General features: G+C 45.9%; 1 non-coding gene across 1 annotated transcript; it reads left to right on the top strand.

Moving 5' to 3' along the window:
- Positions 1–4089: 4089 nt before the first annotated feature.
- trnal-cag (transfer RNA leucine (anticodon CAG)) lies at positions 4090–4172 on the top strand. Its single transcript has one exon. It is a non-coding gene; the product is annotated as a tRNA-Leu (tRNA).
- The last annotated feature ends 7041 nt before the right edge of the window (positions 4173–11213 follow it).

Below are 11213 nucleotides of genomic sequence, written 5' to 3'. Positions count from 1 at the left end.
TCAATGGGATGATGCCAGGGAAAAGAGACATCAGAGACGGGCATAGAGTGGAGAAGCTGGGGTTGTTCTCCTTATAGGAGAGAAGTTTGAGAGGAGATTTGATAGAGGTGTTCCAAATCATGAAGGGTCTGGACAGAGTCGATAGACACAAACTGTTCGCATTGGCGGAGGGGTCAAGAACCAGAGCACATAGATTCAAGGTGACTGGCAAAATAACCAAAGGTGACATGAGGAAAAACGTTTTGCACAGCCAGGCTTCACATCCTTCATTAAGTGCGCTGCTGAGACCAAGGCAGAATATTCCTGTTGTGGCCGAAGCAGTGTTTTATAAAAGTTCATCATAACTTCTTTGCATTACTACTCTATGCCTGTATTTATAAAGCCCAGGATCCCGTAAGCTTCCTTGAAATATCTTTACACAGCGAATGGTTGTGACCTGGAATGCACTGCCTGAGTGGGTGGTGGAGGCAGATTCAATAGCGCCTTTCAAAAGGGTATTGGATAAGTACGGGAATGGAAAATAATTGCAATGATACGGGGATAGGGACGAGTTAGATTGCTCTTGCTGAGAGACGGCACTGACTCGATGCGCTGAATGGCCTCCTCCCGTGCTGTAACCATTCTATAATTCTATGCTGAAGTACTGAACATCACGACCAGAATTCGAACCCACGCAATCTGAACACATGGCCTTAGACCATGCGGCCATCCTCGCTCCCGGGTGCATCATTCAAATCCATTCATCAACAGGTAACGTTCTGTATCAGATTGCCGGAAACCCTAACATGGTTAGCGAGTCGCCGTCAAAAATGTCATATGTTTTTTGTGTTTTGCCCATGTTGATTTTCATCCATTCTCATTATACAGACAGTATTTTGGGACTTGGTTAAAAATGTTCCGTGCTTATGTCAACAGGAATCTAGAAAGAATTTAAATTCTCCACCTCACTAAACACCACGGTAACTATTGCCCCCATTCTATCTTGCAACCACACCAAGTGCCGCCTCAATTGAAAAACCTTAACTAAAACGATCCCCCTCTCCGCCACGATTTAAAACCTCAGGTGTGTATAAACAAAGTGTGAGTGTGTTTGTTTGACTGCGATATTTTTGAAATAGCAGCCTGCAATCCCTCCGTGTCTATGGAAAGTTTGTCAGTGACGAAAGTCGAATCGTGCCCTGACAATACTGGCGCATCAATGTCCGGGCTCAGGCCACTGGACCGCGCTCTATTCCAGTGTTGTCCAATGGAAAATGCTCCCCGGATTTCCCTGTACCTGTGCACGGTAGATGGGGATGTTCGGTCGGGCTGTGATATCTTGTTTCCCATGAAGAGGCAGCAATGCGCGGTCTGAGGCTGAATTCGTTGCTTTCCATCGGCAGCGGGTGATTGAAGAGAGCGGGGCCGGACAGGCGGTCTGAATGTTGTGATTTGTCGCGGCCTCAGTCAGTCAGGGAACTGGGGAACAGCGAGAAACTGATGGGTTGTTGCTGTATCGCTATTGAATTTTAATTTTCCAATATAAAGGGAGCGACATTCATTGTGGAAACACCATGTCAATATAAATTAAAGGGCACAACTCTAAAAGGGGTACTGGAACAGAGATACCTGTGCATGAATCGTTGAAGGTGGCAGGGCAGGTTGAGAAAACGGTTAAAAAGCAAACGGGATCCTGGGCTTTATAAATAGGGGCTGAGATTAGAAAAGTATGGAAGTCATGATAAACCTTTATAAAACACTGGTTCGACCACAACTGGAGTATTGTGTTTAGTTCTGGACACCACGCTTTAGGAAAGATGTTAAGGCCTTCGATAGGGTGCAGACGAGAATTACTAGAATGGTTCCAGCGATGAGGGACTTTAGTTACGTGGATGGACAGGAGAAGCTTCGATTGTTCTCCTTGGAACAGAGAAGGTTGCAAGGAGATGTGTTTGAGGTATTCAAAATCATGAAGGATCGAGACAGATCAGTTGGAGAGTAACTGTTCCCATTGGCTGAAGTTTCAAGAACCAGAGGACATAAATTTCAGGTGATTAGCAAAAGTACCAAAGGTGACATGAGGAAAAACTTTTTTAAAGAACGAGATGTTAGGATCTGGAATGGACTGCCCGAGGGGCTGTTGGAGGCAGATTCAATCATAGCCTTCAAAAGGGAACTGGATAAGTACTTGAAAGGAACAAATTGCAGGGCGACGGGGTAGAGCGGGACGAGCTGGTTTGCTCTTACCTTGAGTCGGCGCGGACTCGATGGGCCGAATGTCCTCCTTCCGTCCTGTAACCTTTCGATGATTCTATGATTCTACATGGAAACAGCCTGTTGTCATTCGCTACAGAAATATCCATGTCAAAGTGAGCCAGCTCTCCTGCAACCAATGAGTTCTCCCTTCGGACCTTGTCTGTCAAGAAGAATTCTGATTTCCGTGAAGTCAATCTCGGATTTTTACAGCAAAATACTGCGGATGATGGAAATCTGAAATAAAAACAGAAACTTCGTCTGTGCTTCTGACGAAGGGTCTTCGACCTGAAACGTTAACTCTCTTTCTTTCTCCAAAGATGCCGCCTGACTTGCTGAGCTTTTCCAGCATTTTCTGTTTTATTTCGTTTTTTTACATATTGTTCCTGCGCCTGCTCTTGGACCGCTGGGTAAATGGTGGAATATCAGCCGCGCTCAGCTGAGAATGTTTCAGTCCTCTTCACTATTAGTGCAAGGGACAACTTTGTAGACGCCGTGTAGTGTTACAGACCGGCCCATCGGACAGGCTCATTTCAACTCATCTCATTTTCAGCAAACCTGAACATGACTGAAATAGAGGATGGTGAATCACAGCTGGAAAAATCAATCCTCTCTATCACTGGGGGACTGAGTCTTCCAAACTTCAGGTGTTTAATGGCAAGGGGAGTTTGATATTCACAAATAATACAGCACAGATTTTCACTCGGGCAAGATTCACCCACTTTATTGTGGAAAAAGAAACTGAAAATAAAGAGCTGTTCTATTGTTCGCTGCAATCTGAAGCTTTAACTCAGTGAATTAAAGGCGAAGTGTTGCTAATGATCTGTCTGTAGCGCAATCGGTTATCGCGTTTGCTTATTTAATTGTTAAAAGTTGATGTTTCGAGTCCATCCAAGAGCGATAGGGTAACTTTTACCCGAACTTTTATGGTCTCGCCTTTCCCGGTTTCTAATGTGTGTCTTGGTGCAAGAAAATGGGCCGGAAACATTTCCAGCTGAGCACGGCAGATGTTTCACCATTTACCCAGCGGTCCAATAGCAGGCACAGGAACAAAATATAAAAAAACCTAATTAAAAACAGAAAATGCTGTAAAGGTCAGCAAGTGAGGCGGCATCAGTGGAGAAAGAAACAGAGTTCATATTTCAGGTCGAAGACCCTTCGTCAAAAGCCCAGACGAATTTTCGGTTTTTATTTCAGATTTCCATCATCCGCAGTATTTTACGATAAAAACCGAGATTGGCTTTACGGAAATCAGAATCCCTCTTGACAGACAAGGTCTGAAGGGAGGACTCACTTGTTGCAAGAGAGCTGGCTCACTGTGACATGGATATTTATTCAGTGAGCGACACCAGACTCTTTCCCTTTTTCCACAATGAATGTCGTTCCATTTATTTTGGAAAAGTAAAATTATATTCACATTCCGACAGGTTTCAGTTGATTTCTGAGCGATCATAAAAGGATCCTGCAGCGCTGCCTCCGTTATTAACAACAGTTCTAAGACGCATTTCGGATTCAGAAACAAACCCATCAGTTTCTCGCTGTTCCTCAGCTCGCTGAGTGAGTGAGACCACGACAGCAGCAACATTCAGGCCGCCTGTCCGGTCTCGCTTGCTCCAATCAACCGCTGCGGACGGAAAGCTGCGAATCCAATCTCAAACCGCGCGTTACTGCCCCTCCCCGGGAAACAATATTCCACCGCGCGACCAAACCTCCCCATAGACCGAGCACAGGCACAGGGAAATCTGGGGAACTGGTATCCTTTTCATCCGGTCTCCCTCCAGGAATGACCAAGAACCAGAGTGAAACGGTCACTGGGCCTCTGTGGAAAATCAGGCTTACTAAAATCGCAATTGTTGAGTCAGGATGGCCGAGCGGTCGAAGGCGCTGCGTTCAGGTCGCAGTCTCCTCTGGAGACGTGGGTTCGAATCCCACTTCTGACATTTCGACCTTTGCCAACACAGAGTGATTTTTACTTCTTTCGGCTGCAGGCGATTTTTGGGCCCAGTTAATTTGTTCTTTCCAGAAAACCAATCCGCCATCCTTCCACGGCAGGTTTATTTCTATTTGTTGTAAGAATGTATAGTCCTGGGGCTCAGCAGAACACGGCCCGTCCCATCAATCCATTGTGAAACAGACCAGTGTTGTCCAATACCTTGGCCACTAAATAAAAATGAGTCATGAACACAGTCTTTGGGCCTGTGTTCTCAATACTCATATTTGCATGCGGTTTGCATGTGAACTTTAACCTATTTGTGTTGTTGGTAAAATGATCAGTTGAAAAGCAGAGCGTGCGAGTGTTGTTCCATCGTTGTGAGTGTTTTACTTCCTTGGTTACTGAATGGTGAAAGATGTTATGAAATACACACATGTGAAGTCCATTTCCCTGTATTGTGTGTGGGAGATGTTTTCTATTAAAATCCGTTCATATGGATAAAACGATATCACCATAGCCACACCCGCGGTGAGTCAGCAATTTCAATTGGACAACACAGGCAAAGAGCGTGGTCGAGTGGCCTGAGCCCGGACATTGATGCTCCAGTGTTGTCAGGGCGCGATTCGACTTTCGTCACCAACAAACTTTCCATCGACACGGAGGGATTGGAGGCTGCTATTACAGAAATATCACAGTCAAATAAACACACTCACACTTTGTATATACATCACTTGATGTTGTACTATAGTGGGGGGCACCAGTTAATGTTCTTTCAATGAGGCGGCACTAGTTGGGCTTGTATGTTAGAGTGGAGCAGTAATTACCGTTGTGTTTTAGTGAGGTGGGGAATTTCACAATTCAACACATGCAAAATACAAAAACTTATTTAAGCTTTGACTGACTCGGTAACCATGTTCGGATTTCCATCAGTCTGAAGCACAAAGTTATCGATTGACTAATGGCGAATAGAAGAATTATTCATCTTCTTTAAAGAGTTTGCTGAGTTTCTCGTAATTAATACAGTAAACTGTTTTGTACAAGTGAATTCTCCGAAACGGGATTCGAATCTGCCTCCCGCACTGAAAATATTTGCAGACCGTTGTTCTCTTCTGAGTTGTTCCTGTAATAATTTACAGAGCTGAGTTTCAGTAGTATTATGTTTATCACTCTCGCCTAATATACAGAAAGTCCCGGGTTTGAAATTGCGTGGAATTATTTTGAAAACATTCCTCATTAAGGACGCAAAAATTCAAAAGTTGAAGAATTCATTTTGAGGTTAAATATGAATAAAATACAATAACTCACAGCCCCGGTGTATTCTTTCTTTCTCTGTACATTTCTACACACAGATACCGGCAGTGTCTCTCCCTCACTCCCATTCCCTGCCCTGATGATGCAGAAAACCCCTCTCAAAGCTGCACATTCAGTTGATTTGTGAGAGATCATTAAATGATCCTGCCGCGCTGCTTCTGTTAATAACAACAGGTTGTAATCGGATTTTATCAGCGGCAACAAAGCCATCAGTTTTTCTCTGTTCCACAGCTCCCGGAGTGAGTGAGGCCGCGACAAGCAGCAACATTGAGGCCGCCTGTCCGGCCCCGTTCTCTCCAATCACCCACTGCCGGTGGAAAGCAATGAATGCAGCCTCGCATTCCTGCCGCTCACTGGGAAACAAGATGCCACGGTCCGTTCAAACTTCCCCATGCACCGAGCAGATGGGCAGGAAATACTGGGGAGATTGTATCCCAGTCACTCAGCCCACAGGAAGCATTTAACGAAGTCCGGAATGAGTGAAAATGTATTTGGGTTTTTATCTGGAAATGAGAGAATGTGACCACTGCAGTCCAGGAGTCGGGAGTCTGAGGCGCTGCGTTCACGTCACGTGGAGACGTGGGTTCCAATCCCAGTCCTGACGTTCAGTCCTTTACAAAGACGGGACAATTTTTGATGCATTCGGCTGGATGGGATTTTCGGCCTTGTTGATTTGTTCCTTCAAATAAACCAACCCGACCTGCATCCGAATCCTGACCACGAGATCACCAGGGAACCTGCTGCAATTTTCCTGCAAGCATGCCGACCAACGCTGCCCTTCCTGCTTCTCCCTTTGAAATTTCGGTCACTTTCGCCCCAGACAAGCTGCTCAAACAAAATGACATTTACTGTAAGAACACGAAAGACTTGTTCGGAGAATGAAAGCACCAAGTGCGGGGAGGCATGAACATGGAATGGACAGTGAGGGGAAATACTATCACAAGCTGCTGCTGTAACTGTTTCCATTTCCAAAACACTCCTACCTGATCAATGCATCTCCTTGGAAAGGTGCAAGTCAACGCCGGCCTGTCATGCCTCATTTGAAGCAAGTGACACTCACATTTTCTGTCAGTTTCACCTGCCATCTCCTTCTGTTTCTGTCTGTTATTTTCCTCCAGCTTCCTCTGTTCCTCCAGATGCAAGGGAACTGGATGTTCGAAACAAATACTGCGGCTGAAAAATAAACCTTTAGTAGGAAAGCAGGGAGAGGGGAAGAAATATGTTGGGCATTGAGAGAAGATGGATTTTGCAGATGCCAGGGTAAATAGACACATAGATCTCATCTCCCTGCCTCTCTCAGCGACTGAATATCTTAATGCTCAAGAGATGTTCTCACTGCCCCAGGCCCATTCTCCCGAGTCACCCTGTCCCTCCGATCCTGCACACGTTGCTTCGCTTTGAACCTCTCCATCACCCCCGTGCTCGCTCATCCACATTGGCTCCCGGTCCGCCTTTGCCTCGATTTTAAAATTCTCATCCTTGTGTTCAGATCCGTGCATGGCCTCGCCTCTCCTTATCGATGTAACCTCCCACAGCCCTACAACCCTCCAAGACCACTGAGTTCCTCAAATTATGGCCTCTTGTGCACGCCTTATTTAATCGTTCCACCATTGGCGATCTTGCCTTCAGCTGCCTGGGCCTATACTCTGGAATAGCCGACTTGAACCCCTCCGCCTCTCTCTCCTCCTTTATGACGCTCCTTTTTGACAAAGTTTTAGTTCACCTGTCTGAATATCTCCTTTTTTGGATCTGTGTCCAATTTTACCTGATTACGCTCCTGTAAAGCGCAGTGGGACATTTAATTATGTTAAAGGCGCGATATAAATGCAAGTTGTTGTGAATTGTAACGTCTCCCACCATTTAAAGAAGTCAGGATATATCAGTAAGCTTCGTAACTGCGAAGCATCTATTGCTGCGCCCGATTCACCGTTTCCATCACCAGCCCAGGAGCACCCTCTCGAGAGGATGTACATAGTGAGACTGAGGGTATCTCACAGGGTGAAGCACCGAGCACCAGTGAGCAGGGGGAGCTCGAACTAATTATGATAATTACTGTTACACAAACTTTGAACAGCCTGCCTTAAACAATGAGCCAATATAAAACCAATCGACACGCGCTGGCGTGACTCCAGTGGCGCAATCGGTTAGCGCACGGTACTTATATCACAGTGTTTCAGGCTCGAGAAATGTTAAGGTTGTGAATTCGAGCTTCACCTGCAGCAGTTTAACCTTTTGCTTCTGAACATTTCCACCGGAGTTCAAGGGACAGCTTGTATGTTCCACAAAGCATCGCCTTCTTGGTGATCTCATGAGGGCACTTCAGGTCCTCTGGCCGGCCGTCTTGCAATAGCAGGTGTGAGTTTAGTTGTTCACAGGCGGGAGAGAGGGCGATTGGCGACAGCGTGAAATGACAAAGGAGGCGGCACGAGATCTTTAAATCGAAAGAACCAAACACACAATTCCTCTTTTCGTGAAACAAAAATTATTTTGTTTGAAGTGTCGTGTCGGAAAATTCGGAAGGTAAATATGTTTCCCGCTGTCACTGAGTAACGGGTGGAATTATTCCGCTTTCAGTTGTTGATCCGCTGACAGGTCGAGAGACCTTTTCCAGATCCCGTGTGGGACAAGTTTAGCTTTTGAGCCACTGGGTAAAGTGTTTTTTTTAGCTGGTGCCAACGAGTGACAGGACATTTTGCACAAACAAAAAGATTTGTAAACTCACGAGTTTCCTCTCCATGTTTCTTACATCAGGTTCAACACAAGCAATAATTCTCCTCAAAACGTTACTGAGAATTTCATAAAACGAAACCTCACCCGAGTTCGACGCCGACAAGGGATAATTCTGAGATAGACCATGAATCTGCATGATGGAAACTAACACAACGATAAAGCCTGGATAGCTCAGTCGGTAGAGCATCAGACGATTAAATAATTTCAGGGATTCAGGATTCAAATCCTTGTTCAGCTTGTCAATTTTGAAACAGCTGGCAAAATCTGCCTTTCCAGCAGAAAAACAACTGCGGGAGAGACGATGCCTGCGATTTGTTTACAATATGTTGACCTTTGGTGAGCATTCTCAGAAAAAGGGCTTTGTTCTTGTCTGACCACCATTTTTACCAGAAACATTTGGACAGTAGATGATCAGTTAGAAAACCACTGATTGCCCGTTCACACCACCTGTACTTTTTTGTACAGAAATTGCAGTTTAGTGTCTAAACTGCTTCAAAGTGAGTCTTTTCCACAGTTACCTGGAAATATTTGGATTGGTGCAGTTATCTGCAGCTTGTCAATTGGATGGTTAACACTGAGTTTAGTTGCGCTGATCTGATTTCTTTGCTCGAATAATACTTTTTAACCCCCACCCACTCCTTGCAGACACTTCCAGCATCATCTCCGTGGGCGGTAGAATGCAGAGACATTCAGCACTACAAATCAATCCGTGCTGCCTCTTACCGAAACTCGGAAGCCATCTTAATCATTTCAGCCTCTCAGATGCCGATGTCGCCAATTTCATCCTGTGCAGCCAGAACCGCTGGTGATTTTACAGTCACTGAAGTTCGATTCACTTTCCCCAAAGTTTACACTAAGAGAGAACAACGAAAAATAAAGGAAAAGTGAGCGTTTCATCTTTGGTTGCGAAGCAAAATCGCTGCTTCGATTCCTTCCACCGTTCATCTTCCTGCGTGCTTTGAACCTTCAGCACGCCGCCATTTTGTATCACATGACCAGGAAGTGAAACACGTTGAACGTGAAAGTGGGAGCAACAAACTGGATCAAGCGATAGGCGGGTCGGGATATTGCAAAACAAACCGCCAAGCAACGAGGGGCGGGTCAGCTGTTGCATAAGAACATAAGAAATAGGAGCAGGAGGAGGCCTTCCCGCCCCTCGAGCCTGCTCCGCTATTCAATGAGATCATGGCTGATCTTCGACCTCGACTGTATTTTCCCGCCCGATCCCCATTTTCCAACACGACACTTCAAACAGAAGAATGCCTGTTTCACGTAATGAGGAATTGTGTGTTCGGTTCTTTAGATTTGAAGATCTCGTGCCAACTCCTTGCCCATTCCATGCTGTCGCCAATCGCCCCCTCTCCCGCCTATTAACAACTAAACTCACACCTGCTATAGCAATACGGCCGGCCAGAGGACCCTAAGTGCCCACATGAGCACACGAAGAAGGAGATGCTTTATGGAACAGACCAACTGCAACTTGAACTCCGGTGGAAATGTTCAGAAGCAAAACGTTAAACTGCTCTAGTTGAAGCTTGAATTCACATCTTCGGTATTTCTTAAGCCTGATGCTATTATATAAATACCGCGCGCTAACCGATTGTGCCACTCAAGATGGTCTCATCTAACAATCACATTTTCGGCATGTGAAAATGTATGTTCTTTCAGACAGGTTTCCAAGTGGACACATGCAGCCAACTGCCGCATGGGCATTGGTGTTTTCGGGGTCGATTTCTTGCCTGCCTTCGAGGAAGCTGGCGTTCGATTACCGCCCAATGCAGGAGCATTTCCATTCTGCATTAATGACATCGCGTGAATTAGGATAAATTCAAATTCAGCTTCAATCTGTACAACATCTGGAGACATTTTCTTTTCCCCATGCGTGTTGCATCCACAAAACCTCGGCTTCTACACCCAAAGGGCGGGGTGGGGGGGGGGGGGGGAGACGTTTGGAACGCACTTCTGCAGACGGTAGTTGATATAACTCACTTGTGAATGTTAATTCTGAGATTGATCGATTTCTGTGAACCAATGGTATTAAGGCTAAGGTGGGCATATAGAGTTAGGTCACAGGTCCACCATGATCTCATTGAACGGTCGAACAGGCTCGGCGGGCTAAATGCCACTGTCACTTGCTGCCTCCTGATATGTGCCGCCTATTCCTGCAAGAAAGCAGGACGTGTGTCTGTGTGATGTACCTGTCATGTTTGAATAGCTGACAGTTTGTGTGACCTGTGAGTTGTGGGTGGGCGGCTTTCAAAATTGGTAATGTGTGAGGGCGAGAGAAAGCCTCTGGTTCGAAGAGTTGAGCACTGATGGAAAGAGTTTGTTGGTGTGTGGGGGATGGGGGGTGTATTGCTTAGTGCAGTTCATAGGAGACGCCACTTGAGAGTTGACCTCACTCACCTTGACGACTGAAGTCAGAGCATTAAACTTCTTCCTGCACTGCTTCCATGTTCATGCTGCTGTGCGCCTGGCATTGAATTCCTCCCCCGCTGCCTCCCTCTGCCTTTTGAATATATGTCTGGAGGACCTCCTGCACCGCCCCACACCCCTCCCGCCCTGCGGATATAGAATGTCACTCTTTCTGTCCACCTTTTGGAAGAAGATCTCCCAGCATCAGCAGAGAACCTTGGTGCATGGACTCTACAGACCTGGTACCAACTCAGATCGGCAGATTGGTGATGTCTGGCGTGCAGATTGGAGAATGTGGGATTTAGTAGTGCACAACCTTTATTCAATGTTTAAACATCATTGTGCAAACATAGGGATGTAACCTGCATCTGTGTTTTACGTGTGCAATGGCTGATCTCCGTTCAGACTCCGTGCAGACAGTAGGCTGTTGTTTTTTGAGCAAATAAGATGTACCAGCTGCCTTTTCGAAATTTCGAAGAACCATCCTGCGTTTCAGAGATTGAGCTACCCTAGTGGTCGACAGTATGTATTGCATTTATTCCACGTGTCAGTCCCGGAATGGAACGCTGATGGGAGCAAATTCCTCGGCCCA

This window comes from Heptranchias perlo, unplaced genomic scaffold, assembly GCF_035084215.1.
Source record: "Heptranchias perlo isolate sHepPer1 unplaced genomic scaffold, sHepPer1.hap1 HAP1_SCAFFOLD_44, whole genome shotgun sequence".
NCBI lineage: Eukaryota > Metazoa > Chordata > Chondrichthyes > Hexanchiformes > Hexanchidae > Heptranchias > Heptranchias perlo.
This window is presented reverse-complemented; position numbering and strand designations above follow the sequence as displayed.